This window comes from Mytilus californianus, unplaced genomic scaffold (assembly GCF_021869535.1).
Source record: "Mytilus californianus isolate M0D057914Y unplaced genomic scaffold, xbMytCali1.0.p SCAF_8, whole genome shotgun sequence".
NCBI classification, from domain to species: Eukaryota; Metazoa; Mollusca; class Bivalvia; order Mytilida; family Mytilidae; genus Mytilus; species Mytilus californianus.
Genome location: NW_026262734.1, coordinates 3,754,544 through 3,781,514, shown reverse-complemented (window position 1 = coordinate 3,781,514; position 26,971 = coordinate 3,754,544). Strand labels below are relative to the sequence as shown.

The following is a 26,971-nucleotide window of genomic DNA, read 5'->3' as shown; positions in this document are numbered from 1 at the left end:
GATAGTACTGACATGTCTGATATGAGTCAGTGAGTATATACATTTTTTTTTTTTGTAATGCATATGGCTCCTTCATCAAAGCTGTTTATAGTAAATGTGTGATTGGAGCTTAAACTTATACTGAACTTTATTATTGATAACCATATTTATATATACTAGAAGACACCCGCGATGATTCCCAGGTCCCTGAGTGAATTAAAGTACCTATATATACGCCTTATTTTTAGCCTGGATTTTTAGTATTCGTATAATAAATGTCATCTGATAAAGTCATGCTGGTTATAAGGTGCACAGTTTTCTCTGCTTTCAAAATCTTTCTGTTTGAACTCGTAGACCCGGAACTTGGTAATATTATTTATGTGGAAAACAAAAGGGCCTAGAATGGCGTAATTTTAAGCTCACTGTTCCGAAGGAACTGTGAGCATTTGCAATCACTTGGCGTCCGTCGTTGTCCGTCCAGTGTAAACTATTTCAAACATCTTCTCCTCTGAAACTACCGAACCAATTCCAACCAAACTTAAGCTGAATGATTCTTAGGGTATTTAGAATAAAGCTTGTGTTTTATTTTCTGTTTCGTCAAAAAACATGGCCGCCATGGCTAAAAATAGAACATAGGGGATAAAATGCAGTTTTTGGTTTATATCTCAAAAACCGAAGCATTTAGAGCAAATCTGACAGGTTAAAAATGTTCATTAGGTCAAGTTCTATCAGCCCTGAAATTTTCAGATGAATCTTACAACCCATTGTTGGGTTGCTGCCACTAAATTGGTAATTATAAGGAAATTTTGCAGTTTTTGGTTATTATCTTGAATATTATTATAGATAAAGAGAAACTGTAAACAGCAAAAATGTTCAGCAAAGTAAGATCTACAAATAAGTTTTATATGACCAAAATTGTCAATTGACCCCTTAAGGAGTTATTGCTCTTTAAGGACAATTTTACACAATTTGTTTGTCATGTTTTATAACTTTAAAAAATCTTCTCCTCTGAAAGTACTAAACCAAATTAAACCAAACTTAAGCTGAATGTTTCTTAGGTTATCTAAAATAAAGTTTGTGTTTTATTTTCTGTTTCCTCAGAAAAAATGGCCGCCATGGCTAAAAATAGAATATAGGGTAAAATGCAGTTTTTGACTTATATCTCAAAAACTAAAGCATTTAGAGCAAATCAGACAAGATGTTAAACTATTCATTAGGTCAAGGTTTACCTGCCCTGAAATTATCAGCCAAATCGGGTATATATATACATCTGATTTTTAGGTGATTGCCCCTGAATTGATGGTTTTAAGGAAATTTTGCAGTTTTCGGTTATTATCTTGAATATTATTATAGATAAAGATAAACTGTAAACAGCAAAAATGTTCAGCAAAGTAAGATCTACAAATAAGTTTTATGACCAAAATTGTCAATTGACCTCTTAAGGAGTTATTGTCCTTTAAAGACAATTTTTCACAATTTGTTCCATCTAATCTAGTTTGCTTACCGGTACTCTAAAAAATCTTCTCCTTTGAAACTGCTGAATCAATTTCAGCCAAACTTGGGCTGAATGAGTTTCAGAGTAACTTGTATAAATTTATGTATTTTATTTCCATGTACGTCAAGTTGCATATTTACCTATAACCATCCTGTCATATAATTTACAAAACCTAAGTTCCTTTTATTTTTGACATGACCCTTTCTTTTGTTGAATGCAGAGAAATATAAACATTGAGGTGCAAAAAGTGACTTACCTTGTAATCTCTGTGTGTATATCTTTCTTTCTGTACAATGCATATAATTTAATGAAAAAAATAAGCAAATTCAAGGTAAAGTCACTATTCATCATTTTCCTGTGCAGTCTTATTTATTTCTCCAGTAATCTAGAATGGTTGTAGAAAATACATCTCACAATTGAAAATAGTAATATGTGTATTCATATTTCCTAACTTCATACAAATAGGTAAATAGAAATCCTGCCTTTAGTCTGTAATTGATCCGTCAACATACTGAATATTAGATACAAAGCAGTGGTGGCGGTGTCGTCAACAATGTATTAGTTTGTGATTAGGTTCAGTTTATGGTGAACAACAAGTGGTAGGTCAATGATATTTGGTATGCAGTTGTATTAGCCTTGGCACATCTCATTTCCATGGAGATTATTTGGCCCTGCCCCCTCAGTCATGGTCTATTGACTTTGAAACTTTTGCTTAGTTTACATGTATTAGTTTTTGATTAGGTCAGTTCAAGGGGAACCATAAGTGGTAGGCCAGTGTTAATTGGTATTTAGTTGTATAAGCATTAGCACATCTCATTTCCATGGAGAATATTTGACCGCCCCCTCAGTCATGGTCTATTGACTTTGAAACTTTTGCTTAGTTTACATGTTTCAGTTTGTGATTAGATAAGTTTAAGAGGAACTGCTAATGTTAAGTCAATGATATTTGGTATGCAAATTTATTTGCATTTGCAAGTATCATTTCCATGGAGATTATATAGCCCCACCCCCTCATTATGGTTCATAGACTTTCAGACTTTTACATAGTTTACAAGTTAATGTCTGTGTTTAGGTTTGTTTAAAGGGAACAACTTATAATAAGTCAATGGTGTTTGGTATGCAGTTGTATTAGCATTGGCACATCTCATTTCCATGGAGATTGTTTAGCCATGTACCTTCAGTCATGGTTCATTGACTTTGAATATTTTCATAACTTACATGTTAAAGTATTGCTATTTTAATTTCAACATTTGCATTATCAAAATTACAAAAAGGCGAGACATATCTCTGTGATAACAGTTTATCTTTATCACTAACAGCTGCTGTTTATTGCATTAATTTTTCTTGAAAAATTATTAAAAGCTTTGTTTTGAATACCAATCATGCCGATATTGAAAAAGTCATTTGATTCCAATTCAGTTTTACAAAATATATATTGACACTATATTGAAAGGTTTTATTTTAAATTGAAATAACATTTTATCCCCTGAGATACATTTGGAATTTTCTAAACTGACATTCTAAAATATTATATGTCAGTGGAATAGATATGTTTTATTGGAATAGAATTTATAAATGGCTTATAAATAATTAGGGCCCCGCCGAATAGCCGACGCCCTATAGTGATCAGTCCGTCCCTCCGTCTGTAACAAATTGTGTCCACTCTATATCTAGAGAACCATTATGATTTCAAAGTTTATACTTGACATGTATATTAACCAACACCAGAGGGTGTGTCATAATGTATGTACATCTTCCTAGGTCAAACTTCAAGGTCAAAAACTTTGGTTTTAGTTGACAACCCCATGTCATATGGTAAAGATTGTGTCCGCTCTATATCTTGAGAACCGTTATGATTTCAAAATTTATACTTGACATGTATATAAACCAACACCAGAGGGTGTGCCATAATTTATGTACAACTTCCTAGGTCAAAGGTCAAGGTAAAAAACTTTGGTTTTAGTTGACAACCCCATGTCCTATGGTAAAGATCGTGTCCGCTCTATATCTTGAGAACCGTTATGATTTCAAAATTTATACTTGACATGTATATAAACCAACACCAGAGGGTGTGTCATAATGTATGTACATCTTCCTAGGTCAAAGGTCAAGGTCAAAAACTTTGGTTTTAGTTGACAACCGCATGTCCTATGGTAAAGATCGTGTACGCTCTATATCTTGAGAACCGTTATGATTTCAAAATTTATACTTGACATGTATATAAACCAACACCAGAGGGTGTGTCATAATTTATGTACAACTTCCTAGGTCAAAGGTCAAGGTCAAAAACTTTGGTTTCAGTTGACAATCCCATGTCCAATGATAAAGATACAAATTTTTTACCACACATTATTCACAGTGGGGCCCACCGAGATGGCTCCCATCTCAATGATATCTAGTTTTTAATGATTAGAAAACAATTCCAATGCAACTTAATGCAATAATGAGATATGGTTTTTCGTGCATAATATGATCTTCCTAAAGATTAACACAAAATATTGGAAGAGGATATGAAGAAATTGGCAATTTTCAATATCATATTTATTAAAATAATTAAATCTCGTGATTCATTGCAATGTTTAGCTTTACTTTAGATTTTATTGATCTGTTATCTTGGTACCAAAATATTACCATTAAAACACATTTGAAATGAAAATTGATCCTTTCCATTAAGAGGAGTCTTTACAGTGTCAGGGGAGATAAATTAATATGAAAAAAGAATGTTCTCTGTCCTAAGCTATTGCTATTTCTTTTGTTTATACACAATGAATTCATACTACCTGTAACTGAATTTTATAACTGGACTTAAAATGTGAAAAATACTAACTACAGCTAGTAATAAGAACATTTTTTTGTGTGTTTTTCCTCTTCAAATATTGAAATAAAAAATGTTGCCCACATCAGCACTGATATTTGAATTTGGAGGGGAGAATTGCCCAAGGAAAAAATGATTTTCATCCAAATATGTGGCAACAATTGGAGAATACGTTTTCAGAAACTTTTTTTTACACAATATTGAGGATAAGTTTTAAATGTTTGAAAATGACACCTTTAAGACCTACAATTGGTACTCAGTGCACCACGCCATTGATTTTAATAGACTAATATATATATATATAAAAAATAACCTGAATAATTCAGTCCCCCTAATCCCCCCTTTTGGATCGACTCTCCCATTGTAGAGTAGCAGAATATAATGGGTGAATTTATTTGGGTCATAAAATAATTTAAATATTTATTCATGGGAGATAATACTCTTTATTCCACCCATCATTTATTCAGCCATCAATATCATTCCAGCACTGTCAAGTTAACACCACATAGTTTCTTATCCCATTAGATTAAACAATCCACATAGAATTGATTACTTGACATATTGAGATTTTAAAGTTTATTATACAGTTACAGTAGATTTTATTTTTATTTCAGACTGTTGATGTAGAGTTGTTACTTTATCAGACAATTTTTATCTTAAATGGATTTTTAAGATTTTTAATTGATAAGGTTTTTACCATTTAAAATATTTATATTTGTTTTTGGCTACAGTTGACTGATTACTGTTATTGGGAAATACAAAAGTGTAGTTTTGATGTTAAACTCAGGTATGTAAATATTCATTTTATTTGGAAATAGGATAATTGGACATACAGTGGTCAGAAATCTGAGGAATTGAGTTTCAAATTTCTCCTTTTTATTAGATATTCTAGAGGTTTGTTTTTCTATTTATGTTAGTATGTTAGATAAATAACTGTTTTCATGGATGAAGGAACTAGTGTTAATTTGAAGTTTACCCTGGGTGTGTACATCCTTTTAAATATTTATAAAATTGGATTTTGATTTGCTGTAAAAACCCATGACTGCAGCGAGTCATTTCCTTCACAACTTCTGTATTTCAAAATCGTCTACAAAGTTTTCAATGAATATATACACCTGTAAGTATTGGAAATATTTTGTTTGTTTATCTCACTTTAATTAATGGCATTTTAATCCTTTATATAGTAAAGAATTTTAAATCATGAAAGAATAATTCATTAGATGGTTATTATAATCTGTAACTTGGGATTGCAGGTCAACCATAATGATTGCAGATCCTAATCATATCTCTATTTGTTAAGTGAACCGAATAACTTGTTAGATATTTTAAAAGGGTATTGTTTATATTTTTTTTAAGTAATGGGTAGCAGGTCAAGCATATATTGATGCTCCTAATTATGTCTATTTGTTTAGTTATTGTATAAATTGTTGAAAGGGTATTGTTAAGTTATTTTTTTATGGGTGGTAGGGATGTATAACTATGATATAACTAACATACTGTTTGTAACAATGTTTATAGCCCAAGCTAATATAGGCCTATTCTATTAATTAAGGCCCCGCCGAATTATTAATTAGGGCCCCGCCGAATGGCAGACGCCCTATAGTGATCAGTCTGTCCGTCCGTCCGTAATAAATTGTGTCCGCTCTATATCTAGAGAACCGTTGTGATTTCAAAGTTTATACTTGACATGTATATTAACCAACACCAGAGGGTGTGTCATTATGTATGTAACAACTTCCTAGGTCAAAGGTCAAGGTCAAAAACTTTGGTTTTAGTTGACAACCCCATGTCCTATGGTAAAGATCGTGTCCGCTCTATATCTTGAGAACCGTTATGATTTCAAAGTTTATACTTGACATGTATATAGACCAACGACAGAGGGTGTGTCATAATTTATGTAGAATTCCTAGGTCAAAGGTCAAGGTCAAAAACTTTGGTTTTAGTTGACAACCCCATGTCCAATGATAAAGATACAAATTTTTTACCACACATTATTCACAGCGGGGCCCACAGAGATGGCTCCCATCTCAATGATATCTAGTTCATTCAGTGTGTTTTTTTTCTGTGCATGTAAGAGCCTCCTCATGGGGTTTTTATACGACCGTGGTCATATATTGGTATGATGTCGTTGTCGTCCGAAGACACATTGATTTTCGCACTCTAACTTTAGTTTAAGTGAATGGATCTCTATGAAATTTTACCATAAGGTTCAATACCACAAAAGGAAGGTGGGGATTGATTTTGGGGGTTATGATACCAACAGTTAAGGAATTAGGGGCCAAAAATAAGCATTTTTGTAACTTCCAGACATAACTTGTGTGTTAGTGTATGGATCTCTCTGACAATTTGTACCACAAGGTTCCATATCACAAAGGGAATGCTGGGATTGATTTTGGGGGTAATTGCCTCCAATTTTAGGAATAAGGGGCCAAAAAGGGGCAAAAAACAAGCATTTTTCTAGTTTCATGACAATAACTTGTGTGTAAGTGTACGGATCTTTATGAAATTGTACTACAGGGTTCCATATCACAAAGAAAAAGCTGGAATTGAGTTTGGGGGTAATTGCCCAAAACGTTTAGGAATAAGGGGCCAAAAATAAGCATTTTTCTAGTTTCCAGACAAGAACTTGTGTTCAAGTGTATGGATCTCTCTGAAATTGTACTGCAAGGTACCATACCACAAAGGGAAGGCTGGGATTGATTTTGGGGGTAATTGCCTCCAAATTTTAGGAATTAGGGGTCATAAAGGGGTAAAAAAACAAGCATTTTTCTCGTTTCAGGACAATAACTTGTGTGTAAGTGTATGTATCTTTATGAAATTGTACTGCAAGGTTCCATACCACAAAGGGAAGGCTGGGATTGAGTTTGGGGTGATGAATCATAAGGGGGTTCAAAAAATTTGGGGGGGATTTTTTTTTCCTTTTTTTTCTTGAACATTTTCCATTTTAAATTGGTTATTTCTGATTTATATATGAAAGCAAATAATAATGATTTGGTTTGAATAGGTAAATTAAAAATTTTTAAGTTCTTAGACCACATTCATTCTGTGTCAGAAACCTATGCTGTGTCAAATATTTAATTACAATCCAAATTCAGTGCTGTATCAAGCTTGAATGTTGTGTCCATACTTGCCCCAACTGTTCTTGGTTCGACCTCTGCGGTCATATCAAGCTGCGCCCCAGCGGAGCATTTTATTGATTATGTAATTACTTGGCCGTTTTTTAGCTCACCGGCTTCGGGCCCCATGTGAGCTTATGCCATCACTTGGCGTCCGTCGTCTGTCGTCGTAAACTATTTAAAAAATCTTCTCCTCTGAAACTACTGGGCCAAATACCTTCGAACTTTAACTAAATGTTCCTTAGGGTATCTAGTTTATAAATTGTATCCGAAGTTTTGATCCATCAACAAACATGGCCGCCATGGCTAAAAATAGAACATAGGGGTCAAATGCAGTTTTTGGCTTATATCTCAAAAACTAAAGCTTTTAGAGCAAATGTGGCATGGGGTGAAATTGTTTAATTGGTCAACATCTATCGGCCCCTTAAATTTCAGACGAATCGAACAACCCATTGTTGGGTTGCTGCCACCAAATTGGTAGTTTTTTTAACAAAATTTTGCAGTTTTTTGTTATTATTTTGAATATTATTATAGATATATATAAAATGTAAGCAGCAATAATGTTCAGCAAAGTAAGATCTACAAAAAAGTTAATATGACCATAATTGTCAATTGACCCCTTAAGGAGTTATTGCCCTTTAAAGACAATTTTACACAATTTGTTCATCAAGTTTGCTAACATTTAAAAATCTTCTCCTCTGAAATGCAGGTGAGCGATTTAGGCTCTTGAGAGCCTCTTGTATAGTGATTATTTGATTACCAGACCAAATATTTCATGATTATTTGATTATTTAATAATCTAGGACTGTTTTTTTGATTATTTGATTACCTTGTTTAAAAAATAATTAATGATTATGTGATTTTATTGGCAAAAAAATTGTGATTATGTGATTACTTGGACACCCCCATGAGGGGCCTACTGCAGCCAAATGACCATAATGCAGAGCTCCAGATAAGAATTCACAAATTGGGGTTTTTACCCACCATTTTTTATTTAATTGAGTGAAATAGTTTTTTAATTGCATTATTAATTCTAATTCACCCCTCAAGCAAATATCAAATTGGGTTTTTCACCACCAAGCTCCTTAACGTATTGGGTTTTTTCATCAACACAATATTGAATTTAGGCATTTTATAATCACATTCTATCAAACAGAGATGTTCATCCATCTTATTTATAAAATATGTTTCTTTTAAATGTGATAGCTAGCTGTTTTATTTGGTTTATACACTGACGAGCAATTGTATGTTTAATTTGTGTCCGGTTTCAACACAAAGTTTTGTATTTTCCATAACTTATATTTACTGGTGGCACTAATAGGACAGTACCTAATTACCTTTCTAGAGCACATATGATCACCATTCAGTTTATTTGGGGTAGGTGTGGCTAATAGTTTTCAGATTTTTATGTAATATTTGTGACAATTAAGTGATGTAAGATAGTGTTGCAAGTCCCTATCACGGTTTCACCTGTTTTCCAGTCCTACTTAATGATGTGAAAATCCATGGATGGTACCAGCGGGATTCGAACCCTCATTCTCGGGATCTAAAGGCAGCGCTCTAACCAATTGAGCCAAAGAAGATCTTCCCTAACTCAACTAGTTAGACTACCTTTATATCTCCAGGTCTACAACATTAAAAAAAATAAGTAGCTCCAAGATTTAAGATCCTTGACCAGGTTTATATGGTGGTTTAATGACTGCATGAGACCACATTCAATTTACAAATAATCCTGCAACATCAAATAAATAAATGACAATGGTGTACTGCACTTGCCAATAAGAGAACTACATGTATCTTAGGCATACAGAACAATAAACCCAAAACAAAGAAAGTGGCAAGCTACATTTACATTAAAACTAATATGTGTGTTCACTCATCAACTAAAATGAAATATATATTATATATACTCTTGAACTAAAAATAAGCAATGTTTTTGTTTAATTTTATTTACATAAATCTGGGTTTACTTGTCCCTTATTAGAACTTTTGGTTTCCGATGCTGACTTCATATAAGTGATTTGGCGTTCCAACTGATTTAGTTCTGACGAGTTCTAACCCTGTTCTCGTTAAGGCACGCAAACACGCCATTAAAATAACACTAGTTGGGTCTTGTTTTCATCAAAATTCCTCAGCTCTCAAAAAGAAGCTAAAAACATGCTTCTATTCAATATTTTTACCGGAGAGCTACTTTCGTTTTCATTCATTGCTAAGTGTAATGTTAAATCCCGAGCAATACGAAAAGAATTATGACGACATGACTAACGCTAATTGGATAAAGACAGAGAAGATCGAAATGTTTTCATCACCACGTGTACCTTTAAGCAACGGAAAATTTTAACGGACCCTTTCAACGCTCTATTTTTAGAACGAAAGGACATTTCCGATTTTCAATATTACAAAAATAGATTTACGTGACGACTATGTAATAGATAAGGGTAAATAGCGCACACGATAGCGACTAAAAGGGTTAAGAACTCATGGTTTTGACAAATTATTGGGTTTTCCTTTGCATGAATTGGGTTTTAGAACGCTGCAATGGGCACTTGCATTGGGTTTTCAATTATTTTTATTGCGTGATCACGCAAATACGCAGCTTATCTGGAGCTCTGATAATGTAATCAATGATTATATTTGTAGAAAAGTCAATAGATTTCTGCAGCAACAACTTTGTTGTTATTTCCATATTAAATTCATATATGCATTTCAAGAAGTGAATAATTGAAAATCCAGACATTTTCTTTTTAGGTCACCTGGCCTTAAAGGCAAAGTGATCAGCTTTTCTCATTACTTGGTGTCCGTCTTCCATCGTCTTCTCTCGTCTCTATCGTTGTCTGATAACTTTTACAATGATATTCTCCTCTGAAACTAAAGTGAGTGGGCCAAATTTAACTTAAAAATATTAACTTGGCCACAATCATAGCTAAAACTAGAATATAGGGGTTAAATGCAAGATTTGCCTATTATTTTGAAAACTGCTATAAATAAAGAAAATCTGGCAGGGGCAAAAAATGTTCAGAATGTTGAGCTCTATCGATTGCTTCTTTAAGTCAAAACGTCAAACGACTTCTTGTAGAAGTTATTGCCTTTAAATACTGAGTTTTACCATTTTTGTTGAGCCTGCAACTTTTGTTGCAAAAGCGAGACATAGCGATCCTACATTCCGTCATTGGCAGCGTCCACAAATATTTACTCTGTGGTTAAAGTTTTTGAAATTTTAATAACTTTCTTAAACTATCCTGGATTTCTACCAAACTTGGACAGAAGCTTGTTTATGATCATAAGATAGTTATCCAGAAGTGAATTTTGTAAAAAAAAAATCCTGTTTATCCGTATTTTACTTATAAATGGACTTAGTTTTTCTGCCAGTTAACATTACATTCACTCTGTGGTTAAAGTTTTTAAAATTACAATAACTTTATTAAAATATCCTGGATTTCTACCAAACTTGGACAGAAGCTTGTTTAAGATCATAAGATAGTATCCAGAAGTAAATTTTGTAAAAAAAAATTCCTGTTTATCCGTATTTTTACTTATAAATGGACTTAGTTTTTCTGCCAGTTAACATTACATTCACTCTGTGGTTAAAGTTTTAAAAATTTTAATAACTTTCTTAAACTATCCTGGATTTGTACCAAACTTGGAAAGAAGCTTGTTTATGATCAAAAGCTAGTATCTTGAAGGAAATTTTGTAAAAAATTATTTCCTGTTTTTCCGTATATTACTTATAAATGGACTTAGTTTTTTTCCAGTTAACTTTACATACAGTCTGCAGTTAAAGATTTTAAAACATTTATTAGATTCATAAACTATCCTGGATTTTGGACAGAAGCTTCTTACAATCAAAAGATAGTATCTAGAGGAAAATTTTTAATAATATTTTCCCCATTTTTGTTGAGCCTGTGACTTTTGTTGCAAAAGCCAAACATAGCGATCCTACATTCCGTTGTCGTCTGAATTAAGGGATAAATCATCAATTAATGTAAAAATTATCTTCTTTTTCATTTGTTCATTTGTTTCAACTCTTTTATAAATCTATAGATTTGATTGTATACTGTATTCATTTTTTATAAGCATATCTTTTTTCATGCACTTCAAACATTTTATTTCATTAACTGTAAATCTATTATGTGCATTCCCCTATCACACTGAAAACATACACAACAGCAAAAGTAGGCAAGACACTGGGTTTTGCAGAACCCTTACAAATTTTTTAAAATTTTGCCTATTATCTCGAAAATTATAATAGATAGACAGAAACCTTAAATAGCAAAAATGATAAGCAAGACAAGATCTACAAATAAGTCAACATGGCTGAAATCTTCAGTCGACTCCTTATTAGAGTTTTTGCCCCTTAATGACGATTTTTACCAATTTTTTTGCAAATTTTACTTAATATCTTGAAAATTATATAAGTTAGGTAGAAATTTAAATAGTAGAAATGATCAACAAGACAAGATTCACAACTAAGTCAACATGACTGAAATTGTTAGTTGACTCCTTATTGAAGTTTATTACCCTTTAATGATGATTTTTTCCATTTTTGCCTATCATCTTGAAAACTGTAATAGAAAACTTCAGTTGACTCATTGTTGGAGTTATTGCCCTTTAATGATAATTATTTACATTTTTTGGCATTTTTTGCCTATTATCTTGAAAACTGTAATTGATAAGTAGAAACTTTAAAATGAAAAAAAATGATCAGCATATCAGGATAAGATCTACAAATACAAATTATATTGAACAAGACTGAAATGGTCAGTTAACTCTTAATAGAGTTATTCCCCTTTAATGATGATTTTTCCTAAAAATGGCCATTGTTGAAGATGCAGGTGAGCGAGCGACACAGGCTCTTTAGAGCCTCTAGTTTAACTTTGTGGTAAATTATGATGTGTTTAGTCCTTCAAGCTCCCCATCTCCGAATAAAGATATTTTGCCAGTGAGTTATAGTTAATCAAGAGTTGAATATTCATCAGAGAAGAAAAAATTTCAAGGTGTCACTTTAAAAAATATTTGATTCACAAATATTAATGGTTTATTATGTAACTAAGAATTCATTGCTATCTGGTGTTTAGTTTCTTGTTTGTCTTCAACTTCATCTTAGGACTAATAATTTAGAATGATTTGGATAGCTGAAGGGAAAATACAACTTCAATGCAAAATTGTCAGTTCTTCAATCAAAATGAAACATTTGAGAATTGCTTGATAGAAAATCCAAGCATTTCTTGCTCAAATATTTTATTTTCTTAAAGCTTCACAAGATTATCATTGCATCTTTTATCAATTTTCCATTGAAAAAATGTAATTTTGTGGATATTTCATTTGTTTGCGCGGAATTCTGGATACAAACCTATAATAGAAAATTTGTATTTGAATTCTTGTTTCACCTATATATACATTTAAACCAAAAACGTTTTCACCTACAAATAATATTATTATAATCCATTGCATTATTTTTTTCTGTTCTTTTTTTATAAAAACTGGCAGATACAATTCTTCACTTTAGTTCCTTTGTTGGTTTGCTTTAAAAGGGAGGTCTTGGAGATATTTGAATTTGTACTTTCTCTTAAACATGCTCACATGTACATATATAATTCTAAAAGGCACCATCAGTGACTCTGACCTTATGGATTTCAGGTCAATGTTGTTTGGGGGTTATAATATAGGATGTTGAATGGTTTAAAAGGACTTCCAGTTCTTCAGTCCATCTGTTACAGTAGTATTGATAGTATAATATCCCTAAGGACAAGTTACTGGTGTGTATAAATATTGAGATTTATACATATTTAACATTTAATGTGAATTATTTTTATCAATATTTTAGTTTTCTAAATCATTAATGTAGAGGTAAGTTCTTCATTGTTAAGATATGTTTGCTTTACAAGATGTGAGTATCAAGTTTTTTTAAAGATGAAAGGTTGTGATCTCAAAAAACTATAGTTTAAACAAGGAATTATTTGAATCTGGAATAATTTTGAATTCTGAAAAAGACTGATAAGAAATGCATAATGAAAACTAACCCAACTAAATAGGGTAAGCTAGCGTGCATGGCTCATGGCTAAGGTTAATTATACTTCCACTGATATTTCAGTATGAACTCAAACTAACCCCCGTTAGCCATGCATGCATGCATGGCTAACCTTCCTAAATTGGATTAGTTTTTAGCTCACCTGGCCCGAAGGGCCAAGTGAGCTTTTCTCATCACTTGGCGTCCGTCGTCCGTCGTCGTTAGCTTTTTACAAAAATCTTCTCCTCTGAAACCACTGGGCCAAATTTAACCAAACTTTGCCACAATCATCATTAGGGTATCTAGTTTAAAAAATGTGTCCGATGACCTCGCCAACCAACCAAGATTGCCGCCATGGCTAAAAATAGAACATAGGGGTAAAATGTAGATTTTGGCTTATATCTCTGAAACCAAAGCATTTAGAGTAAATCTGACATAGGGTAAAACTGATTATCAGGTAAAGATCTATCTGCCCTGAAATTTTCAGACAAATCTGACAACCTGTTGTTGGGTTGCTGCCCCTGAATTGGTAATTTTAAGGAAATTTTGCAGTTTTTGGTTATTATCTTGAATATTATTATAGACAGAGATAAACTGTAAACAGCAATAATGTTCAGCAAAGTAAGATCTACAAATAAGTCATCATGACCAAAATTTTCAGTTGACCCCTTTAGGAGTTATTGCCCTTTATAGTCATTTTTTAACAATTTTTCGTAAATTTTTGTAATCTTCTACAAAAATCTTCTTCTCTGAAACTACTGAGACAAATTTAACCATACTTGGCCATAATCATTATTAGGGTATCTAGTTTAAAAATTTTTTTTGATGACCCCGCCTTCCAACCATCATGGCCGACTTGGTTAAAAATAGAACATGGGGGTAAAATGCAGTTTTTGGTTTATATCTCTGAAACTAAAGCATTTAGAGCAAATCTGACAGGTGGCAAAAATGTTCATCAGATTTAGATTTATCTGCCCTGAAATTTTCAGACGAATCCGACAACATGTTGTTGGGTTGCTGCCCCTGAGTTAGTAATTTTACAGAAATTTTGCAGTTTTTTGTTATTATTTTAGATATCATTATAGTATCTAATATCTAAAACTATTAATTATGATTTTAACCTTATTTTTACATGATTTCCAAAGCATCAGTAAATACAGGTGAGCGACACAGGCTCTTGAGAGCCTCTAGTTATCATTCATTTCTTTTCGATTTTCCAGGATTCAAAATTATTCCAGATTCAAATAATTCCTTGTTTTTAACAAAATGTACCTTTTGAAAGTCAATTTTAATTTAAATTTTTTTAATTTTTGTTTTAATTTACTGATAACAAAATCAATATCAATACCAGTAAAAACAATATTTAAAGATCTAATTACAGTGTCTAATTGGTAACCTTTTAGAATAAGTTTATAAAAAGGATCGATAAGTTTACACGGATCGTATCTAAATTTGGAGGCTAGGTAAACAACATCACCGTATAAATTATGTATGTTTGCTTCTCTCAACCAAAAGAAAAAGTATATAATGGCCACACCATAGGAAGATCACTGTTTAGAAGATTTCCTTGCTCCTTCTGTGGAATGATGGAAATGAATAACAAAACAAACAGAAGAAAGTATAGGGTTTAAACCATTGAAAGAATCACTTTTTTACTTTGAACCTTAAAGCTAAATTGCCTTAAAAAAAAAATTTTCAGTTAGTAAATGTTCACAATAATTAACATCTCTCCAAACATTATCGGTAAGACATTTACTGTTTTGTCCTGTCTGTCAGTTTGTCCTTCACAAATGTTTGTTGATGTGAAGGTTCTCTAACAGGTACATTTTAAATTGGATGGATGAATTGTTTGTTTGGCTCCCAGTTCCTTGACAAATTTTGTAACTATGGACCTTTAAGTGTGTGGCAATGTTACTTTGATTATACCGTAATTATTTATTTTTGAAGACAGTATTTTGATCTGTAGATGTCTTGGTGCTTAGTGTATTGTTTTGGTCTTTTTATTGGGGGGGGGGGGGGGGGGGGATTATGTTTCTGTTTCAATGATGTATTCTACATGTCTCCTTTTGTTCATGCAAATCTTGTTTATGTTTTGTTGCAATTCAAAGGCAATGCTTACCCATGTTTCAGATATGTACTTGTCACACTGACATTCAAGGACATTATGAGTTTAAAAAACTTTACCATTGTCTCAATGACCTACAATGTACATTTCAAAAGTACTGCCTAACAATTTGCACAAATAACAAAGAATGCCATTTCAAACTGCCCCATATTTCCAACATAATCAAGATAATAGTAAACAGTCTGGGCTGTGTGACTGATCTAATTTAGTTATTTACTTAGAAGTGTTTATGTTAAAAAGACATGTTCCTGAGCAGTTTCAGGTCAAGATGACTTACATTTCTAATATACTCAAAAGTTCAAGGTCACAACTCATTTTGAATTATTAGAAAGAAGTTTTAGGTAACAAATTGTTCACATACTGTTGACCTATTCAACAGGTTTTAAGGTCACAATAACCTGATATTCTATTGTTTATGCTTGTTAACTTATGATTTCAAGCTGCACTGCCAAGTTAATGATCTTTTCAGCATTAATTGTCGACAATTGACTGCATGCATTAATTGGCAAGAAGACTGCAGTTGATGATACATGTAGTTTTATGATTTACATGTTAATTGAATACATACCCTCATTAATTACTGATACTGTTTATATATTTACAGGTACTGACTATTTCCAGTGACTATTTGTTATGTTGAAATGTTTCGGATTGTAACTAGACCACAGACTCAATGAGGGTAAGAAATAAATCTTTAATATTTAATAAAAGTTGATCAAGAGTTATCTTTTCACAGATCTCATCACTTAAGGTTGCAGTCTTGTAATTGACTGCTCCATAGGCTTACATGCTAAACAGCTGATCTTTGAAATTTTCTTAAAATGAAATGCTACATAGAAATTTTTTTTTCATGTACATATCATGTATGTAGTAATGTGAAATTGTGATTTAATGGAAAAAAAAGTGGGTCATGCCATGAAGAATAAAAAGTTATGAAACCATGAAGTCAAAACTACTTTTTTCTACTTTCTGTTTGCTGTTTTTACTAGGCCGCACCACTGCCAGTTCCACTTTCCTGGTATGATATCTCAAAAAAGATGCAACATTTTTTAAAAATTTAAATAGATGTTTCAATTCAGCATAAACTTTTAATCAATCAGAAAAAAATGGATTATTTTATTTCACGCCATGTTTTGACATGCTGGAGTTGTAATACAAGACTGGGGTACCTTAATACTGACAATTTTTTCAACTGTGCTGAAGTCATTCTGATATGTTCATATTAGTTTCACCCCATGAACTAATTTCAATGTTTGTTACAAATGATTTAAACCTCACACCACATGAAAATTTTACTTAAATTCACCTTTCCACTCACACACATTATATATACTAGCTTTCCTTATGGAAAAAAATCATTTAAATTAAATCGTAATGACAGAGAAACATATATATTAAACATATTATTAAGTTTACAAATTATAACACTAAATTATAAATAAAAAGTATTAAATACTTTAAAGGATCAGATAAAAACTTATTGGATCTGAGCTGATTATTAGCCTTTCTGGTTTTTAATTTATTTATTCTTAATATATTGTGTTTACTTATTTGTAAGTGAATTTACAATTTTTTACATGGGAGATAACTCAAAAACTGCTAGGTGTTCTCTGAAATATTTTTGCAGCTGTTCATTTTCAATTTGTTAAGTTGATGCTGTAATTAAAAATAATAAATGAAGTCTTGATTGTAATAGATTTTTAAATTTTTAAAAGTTTCTCTTCTTGTGTCTTGATTAACAATTCAGGGACTTATAGTCTTCAAATTTTGGGGTATGATTATCACAGTCGATCAGACTTGGTATTTCTAGCACAAATTTTGTATTCTGTGCTGAATTAAATTTAATGACTAAAAGACCAGGTCGGCAAGCAGGGGTTTTTAGTTGTGTAACTTATAATTGACATAATTTGGACAGTGTGCCCTATAACGTCTGTACTGTATGAATTGATAGAAAAAAATCAGAAATTAAGTCAATTTTGTAACCATTGACCCTTAACTGACCAAATGAAGAGAATGTTAATCAATTGATTGTCATGAGTTGAGACAGCTTCCAACTAGAGATTTATTTAGTTGATATATGAATTATTGATCTTGGTAAGAATTAGAACAGAAAATAACAATCATACAAAATGTTTGACATTAGTGCCTACATAAACCTAATACAATCATTCTATGTAAATAGCCCATTTATTTGTTATATATATATTACATTGTGTACCGATATGTTTTCCAATTAACAAGGGTTAAAGTTGAACTCTGATGGATAGTTGTCTCATTTGGCAATCATACCACATCTCATTACTTTTATATTCAAGTCTTTTCTTTAAATATACCTAGAAAAGATACAGGAATTTTTGGACAGCACAAAATATTATGGCAATACCTGTGTCCTCTGAAGAAAAAGTTAATGTATATATTTATTGGCAATTTGTACATTTTTCCTTTGATCAATTCAGTATCAAAAAACAAAATGCCATTATTCTTTTTATCTGCAATTTGTCTTTTAAAACAACCAAGTGGGCTCGCTTGATATTCTTGCTGATAAAATCAGTATCAATAACAAATTAAAATGCCATTATTTTATATATATATACATGTATATGTAACAATTAAAGACAAACAAAAATTGAAAAACATATGGTCTGGATAGCCTTACAAATTAGTACAGGCACACAATGCGATGGGTTAAACAATTAAGTTATAAATAAATTATTTTTTCTTTAAAATCTTACGCCAAGATGTCATTTGATGTAATTGGATATCTTGAATTTAATTATCATACTTTTCCATATCATAAGGTCAAATGGCTGAAAGACCCCCTCCTAAATTATTGAAATCAATCCTTTTTTCATTAACCATATGATATGAGCTACGTCAGATAGAAATCGACCTTATGCAAATGAATATCATTGCATCTGTTAACTTATTTCTGGTTGAAAAATCTCTACGGAAAGTTTGTAACTGTTTGAAAATTGAGTTGATATAAGAACCCTACAAAACAGACCAACATTCATCTTTTATTTGGTATTTGAATGTTCCAAAACCAACCAAAGTCTTATGTACATGTATATGTGCACTTGCACAAGGTCTATTTCTATCTGACACAGCTCATATCTTGATGTATTAAAACTAGAAACATAGAATCGGTCTATAGCGTCCCTATTGGTGTATCTAGATGTGATACTTGTATCTAGAGAAATGTGATATGGACATTTGTAATTCAAAGCTATAGAGTATTTTCTTCCTGTGAAAAACTGAGAATTGGATAATTTACAGGAAAAATAACTGTATACATGTAAAGTCGTCTGTTTCATATTTTGGCATTGTCTGGCTAAATATTGTGGAAGATGAACTTTCAGGTCATACTGTCATTCCACATCTCCATATTTTATATCTTAGCACGTATCAAAGTTTTAGTTCAGACGACATATGTATTCATTTGTTATTCTTTTAATTATTAAATATTTTCATTAAAGTCTCCAAAACAAAGTTTTAGTTCAGTTGACATGTATTCATTTCAATGGTGCAATATTTTCATTAAAGTCTCCAAAACAAAGTTTTGAGATTTATAAATTATCTATGGTTTTGAAAACTAGAGGAAGTTCCTCGTCTACAATCTCATCGTTGCTTATGTTGTTATTGTGTTCTCACTCAAGTCGACTGAGAAATTTATAGGTTAAATATATACTTTTTATGGAGCCTTACTTCTACTTAAAATTCCCAAATTGGATAAAAATAGGCTATATGATTTACAGAATAGAATTTTAATTCAAACAAAATTGGTAGAACTGCAAAATATTTCAGTGTGGCCTCAAAATTCTTTTTTTTTCTCTTTAATATTCCTTTGAATGTTGTAATCTGAATACTTGTACAACTGAAACTAAATCTTTGTATTAGAATTTAAGTACTCATGCACTCAAGTATCCTTTATATTTGTGTTTTATATTATATTTTAGGTAAGACAGTTTATTTGTATGATGTTAAATTAGCCTGTTTTTGAAAATATTGTATTGCAAAATAGGTGATATTAGGCAACGAAAATTCTGAACAACTATTATAACATACATCAATACATGTTCTATCACTTAGGTTTGTAGAGGTAGAGATACTGTTTACCTTAAAGTAGTTGTTTTCCTTTTAAAAAAATTCTAATATCTAAAACAAAGACAGTATTTTGAAAAATAGATTATTATGCCAGTTAATTAGTTCATTTCCCCCTTGCTTTATAAATATTGCAAATAGATTACATAGCAGTAATAAACCTAGGACCATTTGTAGAATTTTTCCTTCTTAAATTACTACTTGTCCTTATTATATAATTATATAATCACTTGTCATGCTAGTTTCTCATAACCAACAAAGAAAAATATATTCTCAGAAAACAATTGAAGATATTGTTAATAACTATGATTAATGCCATGCTACTTTAGATCAGTTATAGAAAATATCCACCAGCGATGAAAACCATATCTTTTTTGAAATCATTTATATACAGTGATAATATTACGATGTTGATTTCTTTATGACAGAGTTACATTGATTGGTTGTATACCACGATTATTTATACTGTACGATATCAAAAAAGGAAATAATTCTACTACTTGTATTCGCCAATTTGGATATTCTGGTAAACGTGTTTATAATACAATATCATAGCAACACTGTTGGATGTGTAGGAATCTTCACATGACGTAAGATTCAAAATTAAATATTTATTTATTAATGGCTTCAATGTTCACTGATTCATATTGATACGATGCTGTTAAAATCTTTGTAGGGTTTGCTTGACTTGTGGCTTGAAAAACTTTTTATGTCAGTTGAATACATTCTATAACACTCCAGATTTTCACTAGCCCTCATTATAAATTACCCAATCAGGTCTGATAGGTTGTGACGAGATTTTTCGCAAGCTCTGTTTATATCCTAACCCTAATTAGGATGTACAATTGCAATAGTTATTTGGTCTGTCCATCTGAATGTCTGTGGTCAATCACTTGGTTTATGACACTTCGTTATAGGAATGTTTTAAGTACTAATAATAGCATTGCGTGTGTACCTCCTTCTTTACCGTTTGTTTGAATATATTTGGGTTTTCATACCCCAGCAAAAAAAGGTTGGGTGGGTATATAGGAATCACCATAAAGTCACTGACCTTGACATTTAACCTTTGACACCTATTAAAAGTAAATTTTTGTCCAATTCATGTCCGGTTCCTAACATCTGTACTGTAAAATTGAGGTAAACTAAACATGGTATGCAGTTGCATCTCAGGCTAGGGTGTTTCATATACCAAAGTCAGGTCACTCTGACCTTGACTGACCTTTGACCACTTTGATAGTTAAACCTTGTCTGATTAGTGTTATGTTCATAACTTTTGTACTGTAAAATTTAGATAAACTAAACTAATGGTATGCAGTTGCATCTTTGGCTAGGGGTGTGTTTAATAGCAGTCTGGTCACTCTGGCCTTGACTTTGACCTTTCAACTGATGATACTAAAACATTGTCTGGTTTGTGTTTGGTGCATAGCTTTTGTACCTTAGCACCATACTGACCTTAGCCTTGACCTTTGACCCCTATAAAAGTAAAATATTGTCTGATTTGTTTACGGTATATAACTTCTTCAGACACTGATAGCACTTAACTTGACAAAACTTTGTATGCAGAAGCATCATAGGATCAGGATGTGTCATATACAAAAATCAGCTAACTCCGATCTTGACCTTGACCCTTGAACCCTTTTGTTGAAAGAAATATCTCAAATAGACATTGTCTCAATACTGAATTTCATAGCAGCAATGCAAATGCATGTACAGCTCTAGTTCTACAAATATTCTACTGACATCTGACCAAACAATGTCTGACATACTTTATTTCTGTTAGATTTATTTAACTTTCAAAGACTGAGGATGATTTAGAGGTTGACACTAAGACACCTACATGACTTTGTATTGTTGAACACTATTGCCCTCTGGACATTTGTGATTATTGTTGTTGGGTTGCTGTCTCATTGAAACTTAACCCCTGATCTCCTTTTTATTCATAATGGAAATATGATAGGCACTGAATGATCAAAACTTTTAAGTTCTTATTGGATACTATTCAGTTATTTTCATTTATTTGAAATTATATACTCTCTATTAAAGTGCAAAAAGATTTGTGGACAGAGTGTGCCAAGGTTTGACAACACCTGAGGGGATTACCTTTAATCCAGGTTATAATCCTGTTCATAACATGACCATTGAAATGTGATCACATTGTTGTTTGTAAACAGGATTAAAACTGTGTTGATTTGATAATTTTAGAAGATAAGACTCCAGATATAAGGTATGTGTTAATTCTGCATGAAATTCTTGTTTGAATTTGACTGTGTAATGAATGGAGGGTTTAGGTTTGATTGCCTAATGTGTTGTATCCATATAAAGGGATGCAAGGGTGTCATTATTTTTTATGTGGACTTGTATTTTTCTGATTTTTATACCCCCTTCAAAGTATTATGGTTTACCAATGTCCATCTGTTTGTCTGTCCATCAACACTTGGTACGTAACTTGAGTTTGTTTGGATTGTTTTAGTGGAAACTTAACATAATTGATGGAATTAGTTGACAAAACAAATCATTTGATTTAAAAAAAAATGGTATCCTCAGTCATGTTTTTCTACAGATCCATTTTTTTTGCTTATTATTAAATGCCTTCAAAATATCCCATTTTATTCTTGCAATAAATTCAATATGCATAATAAGGGCTGGAAGTATCATATGCTCTTGACACATAATTTTATTAGAGAAGAATTATAATTTTCTATATATTATTAGATTTCCTTACATGAAAGTTCCTTAATTTCTCTTTGAAATTGTTTAAAAGAATTGGTAGGTTGACTAAAAGAATGGTGGTCATCAATCTAACATAAAGTTCAAGGTACAAGAAAAAAGGGAGCAATTAAATTAGATTGGGTGGTGTAATTATGGGGGTTGATTAAAACAATAATACTTAAAAAAATGATTTTTTGGAAGAATGACACTTGAATAAGTGATTTAAGAAATCACTCATTTAAGTAATTCCCCTGACTGTTTAAGGATTTAAAGGAGGGACCAACTAATGCAAGTGTGAACCACCATGTATGAACCTTCTTGGGAAAACACTGGGATACCCATAGGCGGATGCAGGGGGGAGGGGGGGTGCCCAGGCCCCCCTTTTGTGGGAAAAATTTGGTTGATTTAATATATAGGGAATCACTGAAGTATAACTGGAGCGGCCCCCCCCCCCCCCCTTAGGTCAGTCAGCGGGCCCCCTTAAGTTCTGGATCCGCCACTGATACCTGGCCCTGCTGCTTATTATTGAAGGCACTAGTGATGTTGTTAATATATGACTTACCTTCTAAATATGGCTTATGAAAGAAATTTCAGTTATTATTGTAATGTTTAGCTGACACCTAGCTAAGGGCCTATATTGATTGCTAGGATCATTTAATGGCATCTGTTTGTAATTGTAACAGGTTGCTCTTTTATTTTTTAAACAGTCAGTCTGTTATTTTGATTGTCTTTAGATATTATTATAAGGAAGATGTGGTATGAGTGCCAAGGAGACAACACTCCATCCAAGTTACAATTTATAAAAGTAAACCATTATAGATCAAGGTAAGGCCTTCAACACGGAGCATTGGCTCACACCGAACAGCAAGCTATAAAGGGCCCTTAAAATTACCAGTGTAAAACCATTCAAACGGATTGTTTTTATCTGTTTCATGTAACTGTTAATATTATTATCAATGCCTAAATCTGTTTAAACCAAACTTGGGCAGGAGAAATGGATGTAAGGTTATTTATTGAAAGGACTACTTTTTGTTCCAAACAGTTGAACGGTAAGACTAATTGTCAGAGGCTTTTATTCATACTTTAATTTTGTATTATAGGAACTATTACAAACTTTTATATGTTTATAGTGTTAACTGAACTAAGCTTTAAGGTAAAACAAAAAACTGAAATCTAACTGGTGAAAATGAAAACCACAAATTCCAGTCTTCTATCAAGATTAAGTGATACAAACTCCCACAGAAAACATTTATCCATATGATCTGAGCTATATATAGGTGGTATTTTCTTGTTATTCCCCAAAGAATTTGATCTTTAGAATTTGATGGGGTTAATACTAAAATGACATTTCAGAAATATATATGAAATAGAGGTATTAAGAAAAACAAAAAGTTGGATTACCAGTGAATCAATAAAAATATATAGAAATTCCTTTTGTTCAACTTTCATTATTTTATGTGAAAAAAATGCATTATTAGCTTGTTAGTTTTGTGTACAAAAAAACTTATAAATTTTGTTAACACTCAGATCTTTGTGTCTAATTATGAAATTGTTTGAAACACTTGGATGATTGTTTTTTATCTGTTAAAATCTATGCTGTTTGTTTTGTTTTGTAAACCACTGAGATGTTTGTTTTTTGATTTGTAAAACACTTGGATGTTAGTTTTGTTTTAAAAATCACTTGGATGATTGTTTTGATTTGTTAAACACTTGGATGTTTGTTTTAATTTGTTAAACACTTGGATGTTTGTTTTGATTTGTTAAACACTTGGATTTTTTTTTTGAAAAACACTTGGATGATTGTTTTGAAAAACACTTGGATGATTGTTTTGATTTGTAAAACACTTGGATGTTTGTTTTGATTTGTTAAACACTTGGATGATTGTTTTGATTTGTTAAACACTTGGATGTTAGTTTTGATTTGTTAAACACTTGGATGATTGTTTTGATTTGTTAAACACTTGGATGATTGTTTTGATTTGTTAAACACTTGGATATTTGTTTTGATTTGTTAAACACTTGGATATTTGTTTTGATTTGTTAAACACTTGGATGTTAGTTTTGATTTGTTAAACACTTGGATGTTTGTTTTGATTTGTAAAACACTTGGGTATGAAAATAAAGAGATTGCCAATGAGACAACTAACCACCAATGCTAAAAAAAAATGGATGTAAGCAATCACAGGCAACCGTACGGCCTTCAACGATGAGAAAACCCATACCGTATAGTCTGCTATAAAAGGCCCCAACATGAAAAATATGAAACAATTCAATTTAGAAAACTAACTAATGCTGTAACTAAATCTGTCATGTATAATGATAGGAAAGAATTAAAACAAAGAAAACAGTAGCATATTATAATAGTACAAGGAAGATCCCTGATTGACTTCTGAACATTTCTTTGACAATGGATAATATCCTAGAAGATTTGACTCTAAGCTTGAACTAAAACAAGGAAGTACTTTGATGGTTTACCAAAAGTTAATTTAACAAGATGCAATGCATGTAGATTAAATCAGTATAATTCTAGTCATTGTTTTACTGTTTCCCTGTGGAATTAGCAGTGATAACATGAAATAAGTTAATTCAGAATGAAATATGATTAGGTTATAGATTTTTTAGTTGGTCTAAAATAATGTCACATGATTTTATTTGATATTTCAGATGATTGGAAACAATTGTGACTCATTTTCATAACAGTGAATGTATAGTTAGATTTGTCAGTAAACTTGGTAAGTAAATAGCTTTTACATATGTAGATAACATTTGGTTCTGATATTTATTGATGTCTCAAAGTCAAAAGGGGAGATCACTGTAGGGGATTTTTTTTAAAGAGAGGACTGATAGTAGAATGAATGTTGTCTGTTGTTTTTTTATTTTACAGTAAAAATGTGTTATAGTCAGCATATAAATGAGGGCCTAGATGAGGTTTACAGAATAGAGAAAAATGGGCAAACTTAGAATAGGGAAAATATAGAGTAGGGAAAAGGGGCAAAAAATAAAGAATAGAGACCATGGGTCAAAAATATCTAAAATAGAGAAATGGGCATTAATATAAAGAAGAGAGACCATGGGTCAAAAATATCTAAAATAGAGAAATGGGCATTAATATAAAGAACAGAGACCATGGGTCAAAAATATCTAAAATAGAGAAATGGGCATTAATATAAAGAAGAGAGACCATGGGTCAAAAATATCTAAAATACAGAAATGGGCATTAATATAAAGAAGAGAGACCATGGGTCAAAAATATCTAAAATAGAGAAATGGGCATTAATATAAAGAACAGAGACCATGGGTCAAAAATATCTAAAATAGAGAAATGGGCATTAATATAAAGAACAGAGACCATGGGTGAAAAATATCTCAAATAGAGAAATGGGAAGCATTAATATAAAGAATTGAGACAATGGGTCAAAAATATCTCAAATAGAGAAATGGGAAGCATTAATATAAAGAATTGAGACAATGGGTCAAAAATATCTAAAATAGAGAAATGGGCATTAATATAAAGAATAGAGAATATTTTGCCTATGTTTTAAAATTTATTTGAGGGAACAACAGTTGTAGACATCTAAAGTTAAATTTCTGAAAAAAATTATAGCTAGCAAAAAAACAAATTTCCATTTCTACATATATCACAACGATATTGACTATAAAATACAGATTGATGGATGGTTTTAAACACAAAAACACAGCTGCTCTTTATAGTCATCACCAATAATATTTTGGTCCAATAATCAAATTAATCTGACATTTATTGGCATAGAACATGTAGAAGTTATACTGATATATAATATTTAAAAAAAAAAAAATGGAACAATAGATCTGTTCTACAACTTAGAATTGTCTTCTCCAACATTTTGACACCTGTATCCTCTGAAAAAAAACCATACAAGTACATAAACAAATAGCTTAAATATATATATATATAGTAAGTTTGAATTGTTTCAAATTTTTCATGGCAGGGTCTTTTATACCTGACTATACAGTATGGGTTTGTCTCATTGTTGAAGGTCGTACAGTGCCATTTCATTGCTTACTTCCACCTCATTTTAACTGTAATGGATAGTTGTCTCATTGGCAATTATATCCCATCTCTATTTTTTTATATAGACAGAACAACAATGAACTGCACATATGGGCCAGTTAGCCTGATTTAGTACAGACACAAAATTTGGTGAGAAAGTTTAACCTGCACACCCTCCTCCCCCTTCTTTTGATTCCATATCTATAGTATCTATACCGTATAAAGAAAATATTTACACAGATAATTAAGAGAGTAAATTTCTTGATTTTAAAAAGACTTTTAAGTCAAAATTTTTTATTAAAATAGAATCAAATGTGATCCAGTAGATGTGCTCTGTACAACTTGTACAAAGACAAAATTAAAACATAAGGGAAGGCATGTATGTTCAGAGTGGTCAGAATAATGTACAAGTATGAAATCTTAAAATATAAAACCATCTTATCTATCATATATATTTTACAATTTATGGAGAGCGATCAAGTATACAAAATATTAAAATTTCATTGTCTATGAACATCCTCTCCTAGAATTGACATAATTCACCTTAGGTTCACTTGATTTCCACATCCTTTATAAGTTGTATTCGACAGATGA

General features: G+C 31.7%; 1 protein-coding gene across 1 annotated transcript in view; it reads left to right on the top strand.

Annotated features, from left to right (window-relative positions):
- The first annotated feature begins 16,138 nt into the window (after positions 1 to 16,138).
- Positions 16,139 to 26,971, top strand: part of LOC127712277 (uncharacterized) — a 29,715-nt gene continuing 18,882 nt past the window's right edge. Inside the window, exons 1-2 of the mRNA XM_052218661.1 lie at positions 16,139 to 16,216; positions 25,012 to 25,079. The gene's annotated coding sequence lies outside the window, so the exon portion shown is untranslated. The remainder of the gene's footprint in view (positions 16,217 to 25,011; positions 25,080 to 26,971) is intronic.